General features: G+C 33.7%; 1 long non-coding RNA gene across 1 annotated transcript in view; it reads left to right on the top strand.

Annotated features, from left to right (window-relative positions):
• Window positions 1-607: 607 nt before the first annotated feature.
• Window positions 608-25364, top strand: part of LOC309667200 — a 29831-nt gene continuing 5074 nt past the window's right edge. The window contains exon 1 of the long non-coding RNA XR_014267613.1: window positions 608-9959. This is a non-coding gene — a long non-coding RNA (uncharacterized lncRNA). The remainder of the gene's footprint in view (window positions 9960-25364) is intronic.

Consider the following 25364-nt stretch of genomic DNA (forward strand, 5'->3'; position numbering starts at 1 on the left):
TTATTTACAGTGAAAGTTCTTGCTATTCCATTACGGCCAAAAGGAAAAATCTCAAATTGTTATTTAAATACAAAATAACTATAGAAGCAATCACTTCTAGCTAGCCAAGAATTAGTCTCATTATTTTCCTATGCAAAGAATGTCTCAATACAGACTATTTTTAAAAACATTTTCATTTTCTCTCAGGATATCTAGAAAATTGAAAATTCAATACTAATAAAATATTTATTATTTCATTGATAATAATGGGTATAATAGCAAAATTAAATGAGTTATTACTATACTAAGTTGTTATATCTAGTAATAATTTTTAGCCTCTCTGGAGTTTAAGTTGAAATTTTAGGGTCAAAAAGATATGAAATATGGTTCTTACTTTCAGTGAGTTTATAACGTAGAAACCATTTTGTTCAATTTTCAGCATCGATGGATTTCATTTATTATCAAAAAATATATATAAAATGTCTCCATCTAAACAATAAAAATGGTTACCTGTAACATAAACACAATTTAAGAATGTGCATCAGGTTATTGGTTAGGTTTCTCTTTTCTCATTGGCTTCTAGAAAACGCATAGCCAAACTTGGTTTGGCATATATATAGATAACTGTGGCCTTGGTTTGGCATATATATAGATAACTGTGTTTCACTTTTAGCTCACTAATGGAACAATTTTTATGTATAAAATATTTTTCTTTATTCTCTCACAAATACATCTCATTTATAGTTATGTCTTAATATTTTACGATCTTTGAAGCTGCCTAAATTTCTTTCTCTATGAGACAGGGTACAAATATATTCATAAATATGTACATAAACATGCATAAAAATGTAAACAGATCATTTAGAAAGTATTTTCAAAGAGATGTTAAATACATAGAGATAAATGAAAAAAGTTGACCAAATATTTACATTAAAATTTTATCATGACTAAGATACTTTTGATCAGAATCAAAATGAGAAGTTTCATTAATTGCAATTAACGGTATTAAAAAGTAGCAATTAAAATGTGAAGTTTTAAAATAGACGAGTGGTTTAATAGAAAATTACAGTTGAAAAAGGACACACAACACACACATTTATCAAGTCAACTAGTGTGCCATTTGGGGAGATAAGATATTATAATTATCTTTTGGGACTTCCCTGGTGGTCCAGTGCTTGAGACTCTGTGCTTCCCCTGCAGGGGACGCGGGTTTGATCCCTGATGGATCAGGAGACTAAGAGCCCACATGCCTTGAGGTGTGACCAAAGAAAAAAGATATTATAATTATCTCAATCCACATTACACAAAAGAAATTTAGATTGATTGACTAAAAGTAAAGAATAATAATTTAATATTTATATTATACACACATGCAGAATCTTTTTACATGCATAATTTTAGGATGGGAAGGTTTTTCTAAGGTTTCAAAAACTCAGAAACCAGAGAGAAAATCTGACAGATTTCATTAAGAAGATTGAAAAATGTCTGCATGGTATTATAAATCATCCATCAATGAATTTCCAAACAAACAATGGACTGAAAAAACCTATTTAAGATAAATGTAACAGAAATAGCTTAATTACTCACAGTACAAAGGGGCACTATATATCTACAGAAAATTTCTGATAGAGAAGTACATAAAGTATGTAACTAGACAATTTGAAGAAGAAATGAACAGATTGTTAACCTCACATGGAGATTAAGGTGCATATCTAAAAATGCAACTTAAAACAATGTGACATACTTTTTCATCCAAACTACTTTGCAAAATTAAGCCAAATCAAATGAAACCACTTAATTTATTTAGTCTTTGAAATGTATGAGGAAACCATTTTAGCCTGACTTGAAATTTATTTGGCTGTATTAGTAAAAACATAACTTATGAAAATTCTTTGATACAGTAATTCTGCTTCTAATAATATACACTATAAGAACTAATATAAACACATAAGTATAAATTATATTAAAATACTTATTGTATAATAACAAAAACTATAAATAATTTAAAGATCCATTAAAAGGAGGTATATAATTTTAAAAGAGCACAATACTAATAAGAATTAACATTTGGACATCAAAAATTTAGAAACAGTTTTATTAAAAGATGGCTACAATAAATTGTCAAGGGAAAAAAGAAGTTGCATATGTGTGTGTATATATTTGTGTTTATACATGTACACATACATATATATGTGTACAAGTATACGTATATATATGTGTGGATAGATAGAGATAGATAGATAGGTCTAGCTGATAATGTTTAAGTTTGCATGTTGGTTTTTCCAGCTGTATAAGCTAGAGAAATTCATTGACATTATTAAACCTCAATTGTGTTCTGTGTCTTTTTAAAATTTTAATATATTTGAGTTGAATTAAATTTTTAGTATAAATGAACTGAATTTTTACCAAGTACATAATCATTAAACTTTTTGCATAAAATATATGATTTGAAAAATAAAATATTCTTCCTATTTCAAAATATATTTTGCAATACCATGTTTTTCTCCTAAACTTTTTATCAGTATAACTTTTTTCTAACTATTCAACTCAAAGAAAGTTGCAGAAAAGAAATTTAAATCACAATTATTAAGCCTCAAGGAATTTTCTAGAATATATGTATAATTTTTTGTTTCCAAATCAAGCTATGTAGATGTTATGTTTGTACCTTTATTTGTAAGATTAACAGTTGCAATGTTTCTTCAAAATATTTGTAACACTTTATGACAGAAGAAAAACAAAAATTTTCAACTACTCAGAACATGCCAAAGCGATATTAAAAGTGAGTAAGAGGAAGAGTCCCAATACTGGTAATGGTGAAGTAACTTGTACGAAACTGAGCCTCCTGCTAAAAACAACTATAAACTCAGAACACAACAACACAACATTAAAAACAAAAAACACAGACACACAAATATTTGAAGATAACTGGAAAGCAGCAAAATGCAGGTGGAAACTGGAGGCGCATGACCCTTGAAAGAATGAAATTAAACTTAGCAACATCTACGTGAATATAACTTTTCTCATGAGAACACATTTCACATTACACTGCATATTGGCTGGAATTTAAGGAAAAAGCTTGTTTTACAGAGTTGAGGTGATAAAGATTAGGATATGAGCATATTAGTGCAGTTGGAAATTGAAGGGGGAAATCATAAGAGAAGCCAAAAGAGAGAGAACCCAAAATCTATGTATAAACTGCCATTAAATCCTTGACTTACTGCAGAATTGAATATGCATGGAAGAGACTTAAAGTGACCCAGTGAAAAGCTATAAGTTTGGAAAGCCTGAGCAAAGATTTCCAGTTTGTGCCTACCACAAAGGAGACAGAGTTTAGAACTTGAGGCCCATCAACTTAGAGAATTTTGATAAATATCTTGCACTTTCCAATTAAATCTCCATAAAGTTCTTGTCTTAGGAGTAAAACTATATTTAGAGTCAAAAACTTAGAACTAGGAGTGAAATTGAAACTTAAAGACTGCCATATAAAGAGCATTAACACAAGCCTACACAAATTCAGAGTGATCAGCCAGAACTAACCAACTGTTACAACAAAAATCAACACTCCTCAGAGGAAGAAAATGAAATCCAGAATTTTTACAACACAATATTCAAAATGTCTAGTACAGAGTAAGTTTCCAGGCAATTCTTATTTTCCTTTTATTCATTTATTTCCTTCCTCTTCTTTATTTATCTTCCTTTGCCTTCCTAAGGGGGGGGGGGTGGAAATTAGTCTGAAGTCATTAGGTGCAGCCAAGCAAATCATACATAAACATATTTAGGAGAATGGAGAAGGGGGGATTCACAGTTATATAAAGAGTTAGAACATGAGCAGGATGAAGGGCTTCTCAGTATGAGATATCAGAGTTTAGCGTGAAAGGCATCTACGTGGCAGGGGTGTTTCATACAAGTTGTCCAAGCCTGAACATAGTGAGAATGATATCCATGTGGGAGGGTGACCTGATGTCCCTACTGGTGTATGGTGTGGGAGTCCAAATGAGCTGAGAACAGCATCCACCCATAGATGTGAAAATGAGGTATCAGCGTATAAGGATTAGAAAAGTCTACTATGATGTCTTTCTATGGGGAAAGACATCTACAATGGAGAGGTTGGAACACAAATAGTGTGAATAGGGCTTCCACATGGGGGTGCAACCTGGAAGGGTGTGAAGGGAGCCAGGAGGGTGAGTTGGCCTGGTGGCAGTTGTTGAAGCCTGACATGAGGGATTGAGAAGCTCTCCATGGTAGGGTGGGCTGCTGGAATTTGAGCAGTGTAAGGAAGCAACTGTATCAGTCTACTAAGGCTACCTTAACAAACTACCATAGACCAGGTGGCTTAAACTAGAAATTTATTTCATTATAGCTCTGGAGACCTAAATTTCAAGATCACCGTTTTAGAGGTTTGGTTTCTACTGAGGCCTGTCTCCTTGGTTTGTGGATGCCACCTTCTCACTATGTCCCTCCATGGGCTTTTTACTATGTATGCACATCCTTGAGTCTCTTCTTATAAGCATGCCAGTCATATTGGATTATGGCCTCACCCTTATGACCTCATCTAACCTTAATTACCTCCTTAGGAGCCCTTATCTCCAAATACAGTCACATTGGGGGTTATGGCTTCAAGTTATGAAATTTGGGGGGACATAGTTCAATTCATAACAGCAACCTACATGAGATGGGAGAAACAAGAAGTTGGAACCTTGGTAAGCAAAAGAGGGTGTCTAATTAAGGGTACAGATGTGATGGCACAGTACAGGGTATTAGACCTTGAGTAGGATTCAGAGGACATCTGACTGGATGGGGGTGAAGAAGAGGGTTGGCAGTAACAAGAGGTTACTTACTTATTAAGCGGTTGATTAAACAAGTTAAGTACATTAGAAATAAAAAGTTTCAGGTTTATTGCTGCCAGATAATTAGGTTACAAATATGAAAAGGTAGAAAATTAGAATAAACCCTGTAATGTTAAATTAGGGTTAGAAGTATTAGTATAAACATGATTCTTCTATACATATGTGTAGACTTTGTACATATGTATGCATATATACACACATACATACATAAATGCTTATGTAATATACATATACACACATGCATATATAAGATATTTGTCTCTGTGTATGTAAAATCACTGAGAGCCTAGAAAGCAGTGACACCACAATAGGTGTTATCTACTAAATATCATTCATTACTAAAAAAAAAAAAAAAAAGTCCCTGGGTAAACTGATAATTCTAGGACTGGGACAGGAAATGTGTAAGATGAGCCAGGAAACAAACAAGTGCTCAAAGATTGATGGAGATATGTCACAAGGAACAGAAGTCAGCTTTAAGAGGCTCCCAAATCTGGGACAATTTGAGCATTAAAACAAACAATGATGGTAATGGATTATAATCAATTGGATAAAATAATGTATAAATGAGTCCATCATCTATACTACTAAACTGAACATTATTTATTAGGGAGAGGTAATTGTTCTGTGTTTGTGTTATAGAAACCATTATCCAAACCTTAAATACTAGCACACCTCAACATCACGTTTCTGCCCTTTTCTTTTTCACTAAGCCTCCTTATCTACTGCCATGACCTCAAATGCTAAATATATCCCCAGAGTCACACACTGATGTCTCCCATCCAGATTGTTCCTCTAAACTCCAAATGTCTATTTAATATTCCTACATAGATGAATACACTTAATGTTAGATGTGAATATTTATACATCTCAAACTCAATTCCAAAATTTTCCCTTTCCCCAAAACTGTTTATGTTCAGCATTCCCCATTTGGTAAATGGCACCTTTATTCAGCTAAGTAGTTTATGCCTAGAATCTGCAATAACAATTTCCTCTCCTTTATACTTCCAGTCCAATCTGTCTCCTACTCCTGAAAATCTTGCCTCAAAAATATCCCTTTCAGCTTTATAAATTATCCAGCTTCTTCATGTTAATTTAGTCTTAACTTGTAGGTAGTATATTATGATATGTAAGAACATAGACTCCATAGCCAAACTGCCTGTGTTTGAAATTCTTTCTCTTCCATCTAATAGCTGTGTGACCCTGGAAAAATAGTTTACCCTGTTGGTGACTCTGTTTCCTTATCTGCAAAATAGTATACTAATAATAGTATCTATTTTATAAGATATTGTGAAAGTATACCTAAATCAGCACTGAAACAGTATTCAAAACATTTCAGTTACTTTTTGCTATTATTATTTTCTAAGCCAGAATCATCTCTGGCCTGTTTTATAGCAGGTCTTTTCTAATCGGATACTCAGTATTTATCTTGCCATATTCACTTAATTCTCCACACAGTAGCCTGAGTGATCTTTCTAGTAACATCTAATCATGTTACTTCTTTATTACCTTTCAATTGTTGCTTATATACCTTTGTTGTAATGTGCAAAATCATTTTTGTGACCTTATTCTTCCATTTCTTTTATACTCCAATTATAATAATCTTCCATATGTTTCTCTTAGGCACTAAGCCGTTTCTTGCCTCATGGCTTTTGCATATGCTACATGAAATGCAGACTTTATAGAATTAGACCAGGAAAGTCATTAACCAAACAAAAATAACAATAACAACAACAAAAACTTGGGAGGGAGGAATCTGATTTCCATAGTTGCCATATTATATTACCTAAAATGTCCAGTTTTCAGCAAAAAATAAAATTAAATGACCTCAAAGAAACAGAAAAGTATAAACCATACAGAGGAATAAAAGCAATCAATAGAAAATGTCACTGTGGAGACCAGATTTTGTACCTGCAAGACAAAGATATTAAGTCAGTTATTGTAGTTATATTCAGGAAACTAAAGTAATCCATATATTTTTAAAAATCAAGAGAAAATATGACATTAACGTCTCACCAAACTGAGAATATCAGTAGAGCCAGAAATTATAATAAAGAACCAAACAGAAATTTTGAAGTTGAAAAATAAAATAAATGAAACATTCACTAGAGGGGCTCAACATTAAATCTGAACTTGCAGAAAAAAGAATTAGTAAATTTGAAGGTAAGTCAATAGAGATAATTCAGCCTAAGAAATAGAAACAGAAATAAGTGAAGACAAATGAACAGACCCTCACAAACCTGTGGTTTACCATAAAGTGTATCAACATGTGTATAGTTGGAGTCCCAGAAGGAGAGGAAAAAGAGAAAGGGACGCAAAGTATATTTGAAGAAATAATGCTAGAAACTTCCCATATTTGATGAAACACATGAATCTACACATCCTGGAAGCTCAGTGAACTCCTAGTAAAATAATTTCAAAGAAATCCATAGCAAGACATATCAAAACTTCAGAAACCAAAGAGAAAGTATTGAAAGCAGCAAGAGTAAAATGATGCATCACATAAAAGGCGTCCTCAACAATATTAATAGCAGTTCTCATCAGAGGGTTTACTGACCTCCTTACCCTCACATGCTGGCTAAATTTAGTCTACTTACCATATAGTCCCTGCATTTTTCCTTCACTGATTTTATGTTAAACTGTGATTTTTTTGTTTAATTCCTGCCTCTCCACTTCCTTGCCAAATTGGCAGGAATGACTCCTGACACATAGTAAATCCTAAGTAAATGAATGAATTGGTGAATTAATTAATATACACATATCATTCATCTATATATCTGACTTCCTCAGTTTTATTTCCAGAGTTTTTTTTTTTTTTTTTTTGACTACACTAAGGAACTGTCTCAAATTCTCCAAAAGTTTAAGGGAAAAGACATATAAGGTATTTTAAAAATATTAATAGTGATTAATTCATAAATCTTAGAGTATTTATCTTTGAGAGAAGGGATGAAAAATGATGGTGTTTTCTTTTTGCTATCCTACACATTCCAAATTTTCAATAATGACCTGCTATGGACTGAATTGTGTCCCCCCAAAATTCATGTGTTAAAGCCCTAGCCCCCAATGTGACTGTATTCGGTGATAGGGCTCCTAATTAAGGTTAAATGAGATCATAGGATTATGGTCCTAATTCAGTAAGATTGGTGGCCTTATAAGGAGAGGAAGAGAGAGAGATCTCTCTCCATGCACAGGCACTGAAGAAAGGCCATAAAAGCACACAGTCAAAAGGTGGCCGTTTGCAAGCCAGTAGCAGAGCTCTCACCAGAACCTGACTAAGCTGGCACCTTAATCTTAGACTTCCAGTCTCCATAACTGTGAGAAAATAAATTTCTGTTGTTTAAGCCACCCAGTCTATGGTATTTTATTATGACAGCCTAAGCTGACTAACACAACCCTATATTTATTTTACAACAGTACAGAATCAGTTTTGTATCAGGCATAATGGTGCTGTACCTCTAAAAGTTTACATACTTCTGCACTATTTTTTTCAATGCTTTGATTCAATAGAAAAAAACAGTCTTAAATTAAGAGTTAAGGATAATGCAGTGATTGTTAGAACAAGCAGTCAAAACAGAAGTAAAACTCAACATCTCTTCTTCCTCCTCGACTTTTCCATCCCTCACCCCAAACTTACACTAATGTAATTTTTCTGAGATACAGACTTGGTTACTATATTCACCTCTTTTTCCCTCAGATAAGTTATTGTGTTATATATCTATGTCCTGACTCTCTCAATAGAATGTGAGCAGGAGAGTGGAGACCAGGAATAAACTGAGCCCTCCTATTACCCAGTGTAGTATCCCAATCCTCCAACATATCATGACATCTGTGGATTGTATTATGGGAGTTTCTTATGTTATAGGGATATCTTTGTGTCTCTAACTTAAGAATATTTTTGTCTACTTGTGTAGTTAAATATTAAGGCCAGGAAATATTTCTTGTTCATTTAGAATCCCTATTCATTTTCTCAGTGGCAATAATATTGTTCAGGCTAATTTGTTATTTCTCAAACAGTAGAACAGTAGGCTGAACAGGGCTAACACCGACCAGCTTTCTCTCTGGACCTTAATTTCCTCATATGTGGAGTAAGAGTATGTACATCTGAGGTCTTATTCAATGTTACAACTTTGTTTGGGTCCAGTCATGACTCTCCATTGCTAAGAACCCTTCAGTAGTTTCTCCATTCCTCTCAAAATAATAAGCAAACAACTTAGCACTGCCCAATGCTAAGTTTGGCTCTAACTGCATAAACTAACTTTAAAGCTGCATTTCCCACTTCAGCCTTCTACAAACCGTGATCCCTGACCACAGAGAGCTGTTGCCATTACCTGGACACATAATATGTTTCCAGACACCTGCACCTAATTCCTCGGCCTGCAGTGTCCTCCCCAGATCAGCCACCTCTCAAGGATATCTCAGCTACACCTTCTTCTTTAAAGCCCTCTCACCTTCAGATTAAATCAGTTGTGCCTTTTTAGCCTCAAAGCATGTTGCTTGTTTTTCTGCTTTCCCCTTATTAAAAGGGGATGTTTATATGTGTGTCTACCACCATGAAAGGAAATGTCTTGCATCTTTTCATTACAAGTATCCCTAGTAACGTGTACACACTCACACAAGTTATTTAACTCATTGTTAAACAGTAAGTTAAAACTACAAGCAATGTACCTTAGTTATTAAGTAACCTTCTGTTGGTTGAAAAAACATTACTCGTTCTGATTACAAGAAGACTCACAAAAATTCAAGCATAACATTCCAGCCAAGCTTTAATCTTTAACTAAGCACATTCCCTGGAATCTCATGAGAGACTGAGTCTGAGATATATTTTATGTTAGTTTATCACCCCTAAGCCCCTTATTAGCATGAGGTCTCACAGAGTTGCTAGAGGAGAAAGTCATTTTAAAAATTCCTCAGAGTTATTGCCTGGTTATGGTAAAAAAATAAATTGAAAAGAGGGGCTGGAAAGGTAATCTAGGGGACGTTCACTCTGAATCCCAGCAGTCTTGATTTCAGTTATGTGTACAGTCTCAGAATACTGCTGATTGCAGCAGGAGGCAGTCAGGGAGACACTGATTCTTACCCTGGCTCTGCCTGTAAGATACAGTGTACTCATGGCAAGGTACTTGGACAATTTCTCAGGTAATAATATTCCTTTGTTTCCCAGATACATGGTGGGGATTTAGACAGAGAATTGTAAAATGATCATGTGGCTCTAAACCTCTCTTCTTTAAACAGCAAGATCAGAGCATACCTGTTTGGGGATTCAAAATGACTTAGAATGTGCTGTGCAGCCTGGGTTTGCAGTTGGTTTCAGGGTGAAGAGAGCTTGAAGTTCACTAAAGATATCACAAATGATATCTAATGACTGGGAGTTGGCTATGAATGATTTAGGCTCGAGTTAAATATTGCAGGAAGAGACTGAAATCCATGGCATAGCATATTTCATTCAATCTGAGACACTATTCACTGTAATATGCACCAATACTTTATATACAAGCAAGAAAGCAAGCCCACTGGCGATTATAACTGTAAGACACTTTTGCTCGTGCTGTTCATTTGGATTTTGGAAATATTTTTTTTAACATCTTTATTGGAGTATAATTGTTTTACAATGTTGTGTTATTTTCTGCTCTGTAACAAAATGAATCAGCTACATGTATACATATATCCCCATATCCCCTCCCTCTTGCATCTCCCTCCTACCCTCCCTAGCCCACCCCTTTAGGTGGTCACAAAGCACCGAGCTGATCTCCCTGTGCTATGCAGCTGCTTCCCACTAGCTATCTATTTTAATTTGGTAGTGTATATATGCCAATGCCACTCTCTCACTTCATCCCAGCTTATCCTTCTCCCTCCCTGGGTCCTCAAGTCCATTCTTTACATCTGCATCTTTATTAAAATGTGAAAAATATGCTCAGAATTCATAAACTAAAATAAATGTGTATATATATATTTTTTTCTACTAATCATCCCATAGTCACCAAAAACTCAGTGTGTCCAAAACCAAAGTAAATAAACCTACTCAAATTTGTTCTTTTCTCTCCCTTCTTTTTTTACACCAAATGGCACGACTATTCTCCCAGTTGCTTGAATCCCTTCTCTCTGTCACTCCCACATCTCATTAGTCATCAAGTTCTTTGACTTCCTCTATTCGCTCTGCCCCATATATTATTTTTCCTTTCCTCATTATTTGACTAACTTTGCTCCACTTGTCAGAATTCACTTTTGATACTGAAAAAAAAATTCTGAATGTGCCAAGTCCAGGTTAGTTGATTCTTCTCATTCCCAGCAACTATAGATTCCATATATGTCTATTGACCATCTTTATCCCATGTCGTACTGAACCACTTCCTGGTCTGTATCCACCAGTAAAACACAAGTTCCTTGGGGACAGGAAATGTCAGTCTGTTTCACAGTTGTATTCCTAGAACCTAGCACAGTGTCCCACATTCACTAATTGTTATATAAAACTCAATGATTGAGTAAAGGAAAATATTAATTTAGATATTAAAAAATAAGTGACCTTTGGCTTTTATGGAGAATAATACATACAAACCAAAATATTCTCAAATTGAAAGAGATCCAAAAAAGACAGCATAGTGTTGTACAAAAGAAAAATCATTTAAGTCAAATATAATCTAAAATGTACTAGATTTCTAACACGTGTAAAGTGTCATTTTTTTTCCATTTTGCTTCCATGCCAGACACATACTGTGTACCACAGTGAAGGAAGTTTTATTTTAGCAGTTAATTGTGTTCCCTAACTCTGAACTACCCTTTTAATCTTTTGGGAGAATGACCAGTAACCTACATTGACTGCATTTCTGCTTCTATAAGACAAGAGGCTTTTATTGGAGCCTGCAGTCACTGTGGGTCAGAGAATTAAGAACACAAGCTCATTTCTTTCCAAGATATTGTTTTAGGAAATGTAAAAAGTTAACTATCTTTCTTGAAGAGCTTGTCTAAAAATGAAGTTGAAGTCATTACCAACTGACTACATATTTTTACTCTGCAGACATTCTCATATATGTGACAAATAGAAAGTTCACATAGTGGCAATAGCATGGTCTCTAAGGTTCAGATTTCTTTCATTCTAACAAACTAACTCAGTAATATTGAATAAATCAGTTAATCTATGAGGATCAATTTCCTAATCTATAAAATAGAGGTGATAATTTATGGGTTTTTGGAAATACTGGAAGTAAAATTAATTGAGATTTATTTAACTTAAAAAATTTTAATTTGTCAGGTGAAGTTCCTAACACTTAAAAATGTAAAACAAAGTAAACAAAACAAAGTAAAACAAAGCCTAATGTTATAGCAGAAAAACAATAAAACTCTTCATTTTACTTAGAAAAAAATTCAAATCACTAGTTACAATTTGTAATAATACGGCTGGCTCATTTTCTACCATCAAGTGGAATTTCTACCAGTAGTTGATACTGATTTTTTCCCCCAAACCAATTAAGAGCCATTGAATAACAAATATCTCTCATGAACATCCCTTATTTAATTCAAGATGCTGAAAAATCTTAGAACAAAATAGTGATTGGCTACAGAAGGTATGTCAGAATAGGATAATCCTTACATTTAGGATCAGAATAGGATAAATCCTTACATTTCTTTTTTTTAAAAAAGGAAATATTTTTACGAAGATAATCAGTTGGTATTACTTCATAGCTGCTTTTTTGTGTGGTTGCTTTAATTTCTTTATATTACAGGGGTTACCCTCAATATTCTATTAGGATTATAGGGTTAGAGTGGCATGAAATAGTTAAAGTCCTCCTTTTTGGAAAAGTTCTTTCCTTCCTGATACATCATGTCGCTTTTTTCTTTCTCATTTGTAACATGATAGATGTTTCTGTCCTTTGGGTAAAGTATTTGATTGAACATTTAAGTTACTTTTTTAGATCTTCAGTTTTCACTGATTCCTCTCAATAATGCCTTGGCTTTTTCACCTCTCACCGCACCTAGTTTTAATAGATACCTACATTATAGGAAATAAATTCACAAAAATCATCCACAAAAAAATCACTTTTTTGTGATTTTTGTGTACTCTGTTATTGAGAACTATAAATAACTTTAGAGATTTATTTTGCTGACCATCACATTTTTTCAATATTAAATCATGAATATTTGCCATGGTTTAATTGATACTTCAGTGCCTTGCGCATGCCAAATGTTTAACAAATGTCTCTGGTTTACATATTTATGTGACATCAATTTTTAAACTGTTTTAAGATTAAGGTCAGAAATAAATTTGACTAGCTTCTTCTTTTATGAGAACTCCAAGTTCCTCATCTGTAACATAAAATGATTGGATCATGTAAACTCTTAATTTCCTTAAACCCTGAAAGTTGTATTAGTCGATGATTCTAATAGCTGGATACCAGGGCACTGGATTCATGAGTCACTGAGTGGAGATCAGGATTTGCAGCGAATCTCATTTGCACTTGTAAGTCTTGTACACTGACTTGAGGAGGGAGTTGTGTTGAAAGTTGTAGGTTCTGAATCTGCTGCACTGGGTATAGCCCTCAGTATACTGAAAAATCATATTGGCTTTGCCTAAGGAAATAAAAACTTGGGTTTGTCCATACCATGCTAAAAGAAGCAGATTAAGAGTAGAAAATTCAACTATCTAAATACTCTCAAAAGCAAACAACCACTTGTATGCTTCTGATAAGTAAATTATTTCATAGTTTTGGATCTTTATACTTTCTTGAAGTTTGAATCCTCTGATAATAAGTTTTGAATGCTTTTTTTTGTTGTTAGCATATAGACTTAGAAACAAGAGGGGTGAAATTAGGGTGAATATAAATATTAAGCCATAATGTTGAAAATTATATAGAAATAGAAAAATAAGGAGACATTATGATTTATAGACATTAACCTTGGTATAGTATGTTTTGATCAACAAATCCCATTCTACATTTAGAAGATATATTAGAACCTGTGTTCCTTTTATGGTGAATTTTGAAAATATCAAATTGATAATAGGGAATAGATGATAATTTTTGAAAAGAAAAAATGTTTTATTTATGTCATTTGAACACAGGATAATTATACCTTTATTCCATGTGTGTCCCTAAAACCAGGCTTTGTTTTCATACTGCCAACATTAAAATCTTATTATATATTTGCATATTATTAAGTAAAAATTTCAACAAAAGACTGATGACATTTTTTTAAAAAAACAGAGTAAAATCATTCAGAGAAAAAGAAATATCCAAAATACAGTAAATGAGTGAATCAATGCTAATGCAAGTAAGAATACCGTGAGCAGTAATAAAACAACAATAAAAAAGAAGGAGACCTAAAATATATGATTTAGGAAATGAAATCACAAAATTGTTGCTTGGCCACATTTAAAATAAAATCCCTGCACAATGAGCTAATTATAGCTAGAGGACAATTAAATCCAGTCCCTTGTGAAAGAGAAGAATACAGAAGAGAGCTGGTGAAAAAGTAATTTATTTTCTGCAACCAGTACACTGAATGCCTTTTATGGAAAGGATATAATGATAGAGAGCTCAAAGGAGCCCAACTGAGAAGTAAAAGGAAGTAAACGGCTCATCTGGAAATCAAAAGGACATGACAAGAAGGTTTTGGAAGGGAGCAAAGTGATACGTGCATTTAATATTAAACAAAAAGAAATCATGTTAAGGTAATGGATAACATCTCTGTCACTTAATAAGGGTGTGATCCTGGACAAGTTACTTTACCTATTAAATCCTCAGTTTTCTCATCTGTATAATGGATATTATTATCACACATAGGGCTTTCATGGCAAATAAATGAGAGAATGATTTTTAGTGATCAGTGCAATGCTCGACACACAGTCAGTATTAAATAAATATTTACAATGCTATGTTTACTTTTTTGTCACAGGACAATATTTTTTCTGTTGGTAAGCCTAACATTTTTTTTATCTAAATACATTTACAGTGGTATTTACTGAGTGTTTCTCTGTAAGCAAGACCCTACATCACCTGTATCCCTCTCTAATGTCTGTGAGTTATCTTCTGCTGTCTTCCATACCACATTACTTCCTCTTCTTCTAATACAAGGCACTTCCTCTGTGGAGTCTTTGCACTGGCTGTACTCTTTCCTCTGGGAGATCCACATAGCCATCTTTCTTACTTTCTTCAATTCTGTCACCCTCCCAGTGATACCTACCTAACATTGCACGTTAAAAATTGTAGTATGTCCCACACCCAGCACTCCTAAATCTTTTATCCTGCTCTACTTTTTTCTCCAAATAACTTTCTAACATAAGAATAACTTATTTATTAGTTATGTGAGTTATTCACTTTCTTTTTCTCCTCTTTAAGATATAAATTCTGCAAGTAGTGAGTTAATTGTCTATTTTGTTGGTAGAAAAGTACCTGACCTATAGTAAGCACTCAATACATTTTTTTAAGTTTAATTAAATATGTAAATTATCTTCAATGCATAAAAAATAAACGTAGGTATCATTAGCTCCAATGCACATTTGGACTGAGAACACAAGAATTACTTGTTCAAATGTTTATACCCAGTAGGTTGTTGAGCTATAATTTAAATCCCAATCTGTGTGAACCCATAGTCTACTTTTACTACTGTATAATACTTCTATCTAGTAAGGAAGAGTAAGACGAATCCTTTAATTGCTCAAAACGAAGTCATCCAAACAATCAAACAAAGTCTTTTACTTCAGAATCAAATTTTCATATACTCTAATCTTTGTTCCTCTGCTTCAATTGTTTACACTATGATAACATTAGTAGTAAATAAATTAAAGAAAGGAGATAGTTACAAAACAAGAAAAGGGATAGATCAATTTATTTTTTAAAAGGGAGGATGCAACACAATGAAAAAATGTTTATAATAGAAGAAAAAATGAAGAAAGGGCCATATGTCTATGAAAGGAAGTATTTCCCAAAACTGCATATGTTCTAATCCTTCTAAGACTTAGGAATAGTTCCTACTCATGAAGGGTTGATGCATTATTTTTCTTATTACTTGTAAGCGATTATTCAGTCTTCCATTTTGTCATGTACCAGAAAATATAAGGATATAATTAAATAGAACTCAATTGGTATTCTCCCCCTAAAAATTAGAGGAAAAACTGTTGGCTTATGGATGAGAACTAACATAAACTGTACCTGGTATGTATGTTTTACTGATATTAAAAAGTATTGTGCATAGGTGATTTTCATAATTAATAAATAAAATCCATTTAATCACAAAATGTTGTCATTCCATACCACTTCATTATCTAGGCTTGTTTCTACCAGCCTCTACGAAAAGACAATTTTCATAGTGATTTAGGACATAAGTTTTTCAGAAAACAGACCAGGGTTTGAGAACCATCTCTATCATGTCCTAGATGTGTGACTTCAGAATGGTTTTCTATGCTCTAGGTTCTGTTTTCTCCATTATAAAATGGGGTTAATTTGTGCATCTGTCTCAAAGAGATACTGTGAAAATCAAAAGGAGATAATATTTCAAAAGTTGTTAGTAAACAATAAATGTTAGTTTTCATTTTTCTTTTATTTTTATAGTTGATGCATCTTCATATACTCTTTTTTCTCTCCTGTAATTAACATAGCATAAGCTTAGGTTGTTATAAATATAAGTTTAATATTATTGTTGATGATGGTGGTCCTGTCATTAGGTATTTTTCCCAGATGGTCATAAAGCATTTGATAAAGTTAAAGGACTTTACAAAAAAAAGCATAAAAATAACTAGTGGACAAATACTTGCTAAGGAATTTTTTAAAAGAAAGAGATCATTTTTATTACTCTCATGAGTCATCCTAAATGGATTACATCCAGGCCAACATTAATTTGTATGATTCCTCTGCTGAAAAGGGAATATAGCAGATGGACTATTATTTTTCACATCCTTTATAAACAATACCTGATAAATGCCATTAGCATTACAAGTTCTTTGGGGTACATAAGTTTATATAGTGTAAACTCACATAAACCACTAGGGTTTCTAAGTATCCAAAATATTACTGAGAATTGGTCCATATTTCTCCTTAATATGGTAAAAGAAAAAAAAGATGAATGACATTGAGATACAAATTATCCCCACTCTAACTTTGAATAAAATGCTCATCATTGAAAATTTTCATTGTTTTCTTACTAATTAATTTTTTTAAAATTTTATAACAAGACCACCTCTGACATTCATATAGATCTCTATTTCTCCATTTAATTCTCCACAATTAATACTTTTCTTTACTTCATATAAGTTTAGGCTCTCTATAAATACAAAGGAAAGGTTTTCAAGTTATTCTGACATATATAATTAACTGCTATATTAATATAAACTGATTTTTGTTTAATTGAGATGGTCTCCATTGGTGAGTTCTCATTATCCCCTTGTAACTCACGTATTTCAATAAACCTTTGAGATGAGAACTTAAATCTTCTTTACAGACACAGCTACAAGGGAATTCCACTCCGATTTCAGGGAGGCAAAAGGAGAGCATCAACCAGTCTACACTATGTCCAACAGTTAGCACTATTCAGAGGTACCGAACAGTGGAAGGATGTAAGCAAATCCAGTGAAGGACAATGAACATATCCTTCAGTTATGAAGGGTTAGTTATAATAAATTAATTATAAAGGGTTATCTGTGAAGAGTTAGTTATGAAAAAGTAAGATTTAAGAAGCTTAAGTGGAGGCATAAAGTGTAGCTATCAAGAGGTGGTTTTTCAGATAAGAACTGCATTGAAAAAATAAAATAAAATAATTATTATTTTAATTCTCTCTTCAGAACTTAAGATTTTACCATCAGTTTAGCCTATGTAAAATTAAGCGTCTTTTATTTCCCCTGATTACTTAAATAAGCCGATATTATGTGCAACAGAATCAAGGATGCAGCCCCATTCTTCTAAACTCTTTTGCCTCCAGTGAAATCAGTAGGGGGTGCCATGTACTAATTCTTGCTTATGATGTCTTCGGTGATTAATTTCAAGCTTCATAGTAAAAAAATTTGTTTAATTGTGAACAACGTTATATGTAGAATCTGTCACTTATTTGACTGTCTCAAAATTTCATTATTAATTAAATTATGAAGTAGAATTACTAATAACAACATAAATTGCACATTATTAGTTATTGGAAGTTGTATGCCTTGTGTTTTAATTCAGGCATTATCATTTATGTATATTCTTGAGTGATACTAAAAATGTATTATAATAAAATAAATAACAAGATCCAAAAGAACTATATCCATCTTGTTTTCCTAAACTTGCCATAGAGTTGCTTGGTAACAAATGTATTTTTTTAAGTAAACGAATGACAGTTAAATCAATGTGGAGTCCATTTTAGTATGGAGAAATGTTTAAAAATAATTTTGGAAAGATTCTACAAATTACCTGTGATTAAGCCAAAAAAAGATTCTAGGGCTTTGGATTTCTACCTCTGTAATCAGAGGCTCCCAATTAATTTTTCTCACATGTCACAGTATGTTTAAATCCCTTGTGCTATTCAGAGAGAGAGACAACTTGAGTTTTAATTCAGCTTTATTACTGAATCAGCTATTTTCTCAGCACATCGTTAAGTACATCGTTGTGTACATCGTTTAAGTGGTTTTTATCCCTCATGTGTAATTTCTGATCATTGAGTCCATGGATGAGGCAATAAGTCAAAAAATGATATAACTTTTCATTTTTGGGGTAAAAATATCAGCAAATATTTAGTGGAAACTTTAAATACTTTAAGTTTTAAAAATTTATAAAATTAGGCCTTGCTTTGGTAAGAAATAATTTTGGGTCATTTACCTTTGGAAGAATAGTGAGGACATTCCAACCCATAGATGTAAGCCTTGTAGTCACTACTCTTTGAAGAGGAGCTATTTAATGGAGCTATTTAATCATGGTTGGTTCTGCAGGAGTAGTTAGTCTCACGCCATTGCTGTTTAACATGGTAGCTTGTGTTCCAACAGCATCACAGTGAAGGTTATTCTCAGAAGGCAGCCTTAAAATAGGTTTGTGGGTTGAGGAGTGGGAGGAAGGTTCGCACTGTTGTTACAATGTAGTCGGAGTCTGTGCTCCAAGGACATGAGGTTGTTCTAAACCTGTGGTGGAAAAACATGTGTGTTTTCCACAACAGATGGGGAGTGGGAGGGGAAAACGGTTTCTTTCCTTGTGTGCTCCCTGTAACTATTATTGCTTGGATATGCGTAACAAACAAAAGTGAGAGTGAGGTGCCCACAAGAACAACTGAGGGTGAGGGTCAGTGCCAACTTGCTTTCTGTGCTACTGTTTGAGTTAAGTGAGAAAGTGTAGTCTTCAGCAACTACAGGGCAATAAGCTTCAGGTGAGTTCTCTGCTTAAACTGAGATGAAGCCTGATTTGAAAAGAGATTACAAACAAGGGTAAGGAGTTCTTTACCCCAGAGCTTATAGCAACCCCTCAAAAATAAGACAATAGTCTGTATCCATGCAACCAGAAAGTAAGAAATGTATTTTAAAGAAGTTACTAGGACTCTTCATATGTCTTGATATTAGTAGTAATATTTGGGATGCAAGCTCTTACTGCCTAGTTCACTGCACTCTGTAATTAGAGCTGCTCATTGTTAGAGCAATAACTCAGCATTTCAAATAAACAACTCAGGATTTTGACATTTGTGGAAAATAGTACTGAAAAATCATTACAAGGAAAAGAATATTAAATACCTATAAGTGAAATATGATCAACTTAGTGACCTACTGAAGAAAATGAATAATTGCATTTGTAAAAGTAAATTACAAAGGGAGAAAAACAGCTAGTTAAAATACAGATAAATCACTTTTTACCCCATTGTTCTGGCACTCAGCTTCAGGACTTCATCATTTCAGAAATTAGAGTCTCCCAAGAAGAATTTCTTGCCAAGAGAGGGTTAGCATGTTAAAGCAGTGTTTTGGATTACTCTACATACCTCTACTATAAATAGGATATTTTCAAAATGCAGTTTTGAGCTATTCAAGTGAGCTAGTGATCAGATGTGGCAGACTTCATGATAATGATGGTCTGACATATGAAGAGGGGAAAAGCTCATCCTTTTAGATGGACAAACCTTGATGAATTCAAACTGTAACCTGTAATCTTTAAACTAGCCACTTAGCTGGTAAAGGTAATGATTTGTCATGCGGCTTATCCATTTACTGCTAATCAAAGGGATTCACATATTTGAAATCCCTAGCATTCAGAAACCTGTAAGAGGATTCATGCACGTGTTCTACTTTATGCTACTGATTTGCAAAACAATGAGGCTGGTAATGATGTGAAAGATTTAACTGGCTCTCCTTGTGTCTCCTCTATCTGAACTGATTGTTATTTGTAAAAAGGAATCTTCGGAAGCCTGTGGTTCCCACAGGATGCGGAACAGCCAGGCCCTAGGTTGAGGATGACATCCTGTGTCAGGGATGAGAAATCAGCCAGTTAATAGCTTTGCACTTAGAATTGACTAATATTTTTTCTCGTTAAAGGCCAATTTTCTAACATATAAAGTCATTTTCACATCCTTGATATACTGTAGACTGGAAGAGTCTTTTAAAGTAGCACTAGTTTAAATGATTTCTTTCTAAAGCACAATAACTTGCTAAATATTTTATGCATCAAATCATTTTATAATTTAGATTTATGTAATCCAGACCCAAGAAACACAAAACAATTCATGCAGGCTTTATGTTAGAGATTCAAATTTTGCTCTGTTATTTTACATATGGTCTGTTGTAACAAGATTTTGCTTTAGTAAAATAAGGGTGCACCATTTTTTCTCCCATTGTCAAAGGCTAAATTTGTGCTGTTGCCACTGAACAAAGTTATTTTAATTATTGTAAGAAAGAGTTGATGTAGTCATCATTTTCTCTTTTTTTTCTACTTACATATAAAAATATTTAAAAATCTCAATTAGTAAGACATGAAAAACTATTATAAGTAGACATGTTCCTATAAGTTTTGAAAATTTAAATTATTTTGCTTAGGTAAAGAATTACATAGATTTATGGCAAAATTAAAAACCTTCAGGAGAAGGATGGATTTAAAATTGGCAAAGACAGTTCAGAAAATTTTACTTTAATTGTGCCCCTACACACAGACACACACACACACACCACAATGAAACATTCTCTTCCTTTCAAAAAGATTTAGCCAGAAGTTGCTTAAGTGATTATATACTTTGAAGAAGGAGGATGGAAGGAAAGAAATTGGGGAGGGGGGAATGGCGAGGGAGAGAGAGAGGAAAAAAAGAGAAAAAGAAAAGAAAGATGAAAATAATTACATTTTCCTTATTCCAGAATTCAACATAGCATCTCTTCACCTTCCAGCCAGAGATGGGCCTTTAAAGCTGGGGTGAAGTGAGAGAGTGGCATGGACATATATACACTACCAAATGTAAAATAGATAGCTAGTGGGAAGCAGCCACATAGCACAGGGAGATCAGCTCCGTGCTTTGTGACCTCCTAGAGGGGTGGGATAGGGAGGGTGGGAGGGAGATGCAAGAGGGAGGAGATATGGGGATATATGTATATGTATAGCTGATTGACTTTGTTATACAGCAGAAACTAACACAACATTGTAAAGCAATTACACTTCAATAAAGATGTTAAAAAAATTTGCCTTTTAAAAAGGATGGCTAAATCATTCCAATCATTAGTGCTTTATCAATACCCAGTACCAATCATAAAAAAAAAAATTACATCTGCCACTTTCTTCCTTCTTCTACTCCTCATTTCCTCTCCCTCATCCTCCTACACAGCTTCTGTGCTCCTGTTTCAGTTTCATAATCTGTCCATTGTGAATTAAGAACATTTTGTTGGCAGTTCTCCTTACCTACAGGGTGCATGATACATTGGCCTCTGCGACACTGAGTCAGACCCTGCTCGGATTCCTACAACTGCCAGCAAATACCATAGCTCCCAAGGCAAGAGGGAGTGTGCAGCCAGAAGCAACAGCAAGTGCTGCATCTGTTGGAAGGGAACAGAGTTAAGAAATGTCAATGACTCAGTGACAGTTCTATTGATCTGTTTGGGGTTTGATTTTTTTCTTTTTGGTGAGGATATGATGCAAAATAAATGCCTTGGCACTGGGGGCTTCATGGCAGTGAGATTTACACATTGCTATTATTTTTAGCCTGTTTTGTGAAATGTGATGCTACAATTACTAATAATGTTACGGAATTCATTGGGCTGAAAGCCCAATAGCTGCCACTGATTAAATGTGGAAGCCAGGCCTTGCAATTATTTTCCAATTTAGTTTGTAGTTAGTTTCTCAAGTGAATGAGCAAAGTTTTTTTTCAAATATACTCATATTCATTCCAACAAAGCATGTTTTGTTCTCTAAAGCTGTTAGCCCATTTTATCCAGGTAATGCCTTTAATTATGCCCAGTAAATGCCTAAAAAGAGTAACAATATTTTTTACCTTGGGGTGATCAGAATATTAAATTGTACTGACTCTCAATTAAAGAAACATAAATTTACAAGATTACAGTTGTCTGCTTTGATCTGAAATATTTCTATCTGTTGTGTAATTAACAGAAAAGCCAGGAAACAAATCTCTTTTCCCTTCATTCAGGGATGTTTTGTTTGTTTCCTTACTTGCCTGCTTGCTTGCCTTAAAGAAATACCTGAACATAACCCAAAAAAAAGGCCTCCACAGTAATTTCCCCAACAACACCTCAGCTTGCCCAAGAAAGCAATTTTTAGCCAATTAGCAAAGCTGACACACTCATTTTATCAATAAGGAAAACTCTCTTTTAAGGAAACTCATTTCTTAAAAAGTAAGCTATATTCATAATTTGGATAAAGTGTATATGCTCATTAAAATATCACTGACTTCTGTGGTATTTTAATGAGCCTGTTCCTTTCTCACCTGTGGTTCTTACCATTGGCCTGACCAGTTGAGTAGGTGACCAACTAGAAAATCAATAATGTCCACTTTGCTGAGATTACTGCTTTGTGTTTCCCACAGCATTAGCAAATATTTTTTTCTATTATCTTAGAGAGATAAAGACATTGGGAAAGAGAAAAGAATATATATTTTTGGAAATACCCTATTTTATGTATGTCTCCCAAGAGGATATTTAAAAGTTGTTTTTAAATTCCACTGTGGTGAATTTCTATTCACACTGTCAACAAATATTTTTTGAACAACTGCTAAGTACATGGTGCTGCATCACACTACTAGGGGAAAAAAGATTCAGATTCATTCACCCTTTAACACTCTTCGGTGCAGTTAGGGAGCCATCATACACACAGCCTGGAGGAAGAACTCATGTGCCTAGAGCCCTTTAACCATGTTAGTATTCTAGGTGCTCTAAACACATTATCTATACAAGAACCCTGTGAATTAGTACTTAGTGGCCCCATTTTGAACATGAAGAGTCTGAGGTTCAGGGAGCAGAATTTGGTTACTTCAAACTGGAGCAGATGAGGGTTGGGGTAGAGTAACACAGTAACCTCTGTGTTACTGATGCAGACATCAGGATTCTCCTATGGTCAAAGTGACTTGAGAAGAATGAAATCATGTCTAGCCTGAAAGATCACGGATGGCTTTAACAGCACCTTGATAAATAAATCATAGTGGGTAAGTAATCATAGAGGAGGCAAATGAGCAGCATTCTTGAAACAAGAAAGAGCAATATTTGTTTAGGGACAAGTGCTTCTTAACTGGAGCCAACAGATAGATGATACATAGATAGATAGATAGGTAAAGTGAGAGAGAATGTTAGAAATGCAGATTCAATTCAAAGCGAGGAAATAATTGAATACCATGAAAAAGTCATACTGCACCATTATGAAAAAATTCAGAAAAAAGCAAACCTAGAAATGTATATAGTTTTAATATCCAGATTATATAATAATTCATTTCTATAACTTGTTTTTTCTGCAGTAAATATAGGAAGAGCACTTTTTCCAAAGTTAATGTTATTTACACATTTTATGGATGAGTTTATTTAACCTGTTGGCTGTTGTTTGTTCATTCAGTTTGTTCAATTTTCAGTCTTTCATCATTAAAAACAATACTAAAATGAGTCTCTCCAATCACACACTCTTTAATATATCCAATTATCTCCTTAAAATAAATTTAAATTTGGATTGTCAGGCAGATACTAACACTCAGATGAAAGGGTTTTGATATGTTTTATCAAATCATTTAACAGAAAATTTCTACTAATTTATACTCTTATTCTACCAAATTAATCTTTCCTGAGTATCACTTTCAATATATCATTTACATATGTTTTTAAAAAAATGCTCCCCTATTTTCCTAACTTCAGTTGCTGAAGATGACTTCCTTACTTTCAACTCCACATGGCAATATAGCACCTTCCTCTTTCATCTATTTTTGATTTCTTTCATTCAAGTCCCAGATACAATTTCTCATAAAATCCAGATAACAACAACCATTCCTGAACTATTTCACCATCTATTTATTATTTATTTATTTATTCACTCTTTAATTTATTCAACAACATTTTTGAGACCCTAGTATGTGTTGGAATTACATGTACTCATTGGGAATAACATTTAAACTACTCTTTGATTCTCCTTGTTAGTAAGGTTATGTAAAAGCCATCCAGAGGAATTTGTAAAGACCCAAAGTTCCAATGTCTTTCATAACCTTTATTCTTTTACCTCTCACACTTTATGTGCATATTTGACTGCAATATTGAATTCACATTACAAAAACTTTCATGTGTTCGGGATTTTTTAATGTAATATTTTAATTTGACACTAAGTTACCACTCCATATTGTAATTTATCTTTTACTTCATGTTAAATCTTTACTTTCCAGTTTGAAACTCTTGATGCTGAATAGAATGAAATAGATATGAATGAAATGTGAAAAGACAGAATGAAATGAATAGATGTGTTAAGTTTCTGTTCTTTTTCTGTCTCTTTCAAACTGAAACATATATCTGGACATGTGATAGAAATTACGCTATTCATAACCTAGTAATCTTGGGGATAACATGAGTCCAAATTTGAAGAATAGAAAATTGTATATTTTCAGAGACAGAATGATGCAGGATTAAGTAAGAAATAATATATGTATTTCTCTTGGGTGTTCTGCCTGGCTTGTACACTAAGAATGATTCACTTATGGTATATTTTAGAAAAGCAATATTTGCATTCTAAATAGCTGACTCTGGGATTCGCATTTCTAAGAGCAATGTGGAAGGGTTGCCCCAGATTGACAATCCTACCTACTAGAGATGGCATGAGAAATTAAAAGACTATGAACCTAGGTCAGAATGTAAGGGAAGATAAGAGTCTCAAAGGTAGCAGCAATGTAAAGACATTCAGTTGGTGAAAATTATTCCAGAAGGCTTCTGTTTAATGATTTCATGGGACCACACAGCTTCACACAATATCAGTCAAAGAGGTGTTTTTACATCTTTGAGGGAGAACCCAACTCAGTCTCTCGCTGAATTCTCACAACACTACTTGTCCAGTTTAGAACCATGGTTTTTCTGGCCCCCCTCCACTACTAGGCTCACCTCTAGTCTGAAGAGGTCTTTTGCAGATGGCATTGCTCTTGACCAAAGGCTCTTGAAAAACT

Source organism: Balaenoptera physalus (genome assembly GCF_965194825.1).
Source record: "Balaenoptera physalus genome assembly, chromosome: 9".
NCBI classification, from domain to species: Eukaryota; Metazoa; Chordata; class Mammalia; order Artiodactyla; family Balaenopteridae; genus Balaenoptera; species Balaenoptera physalus.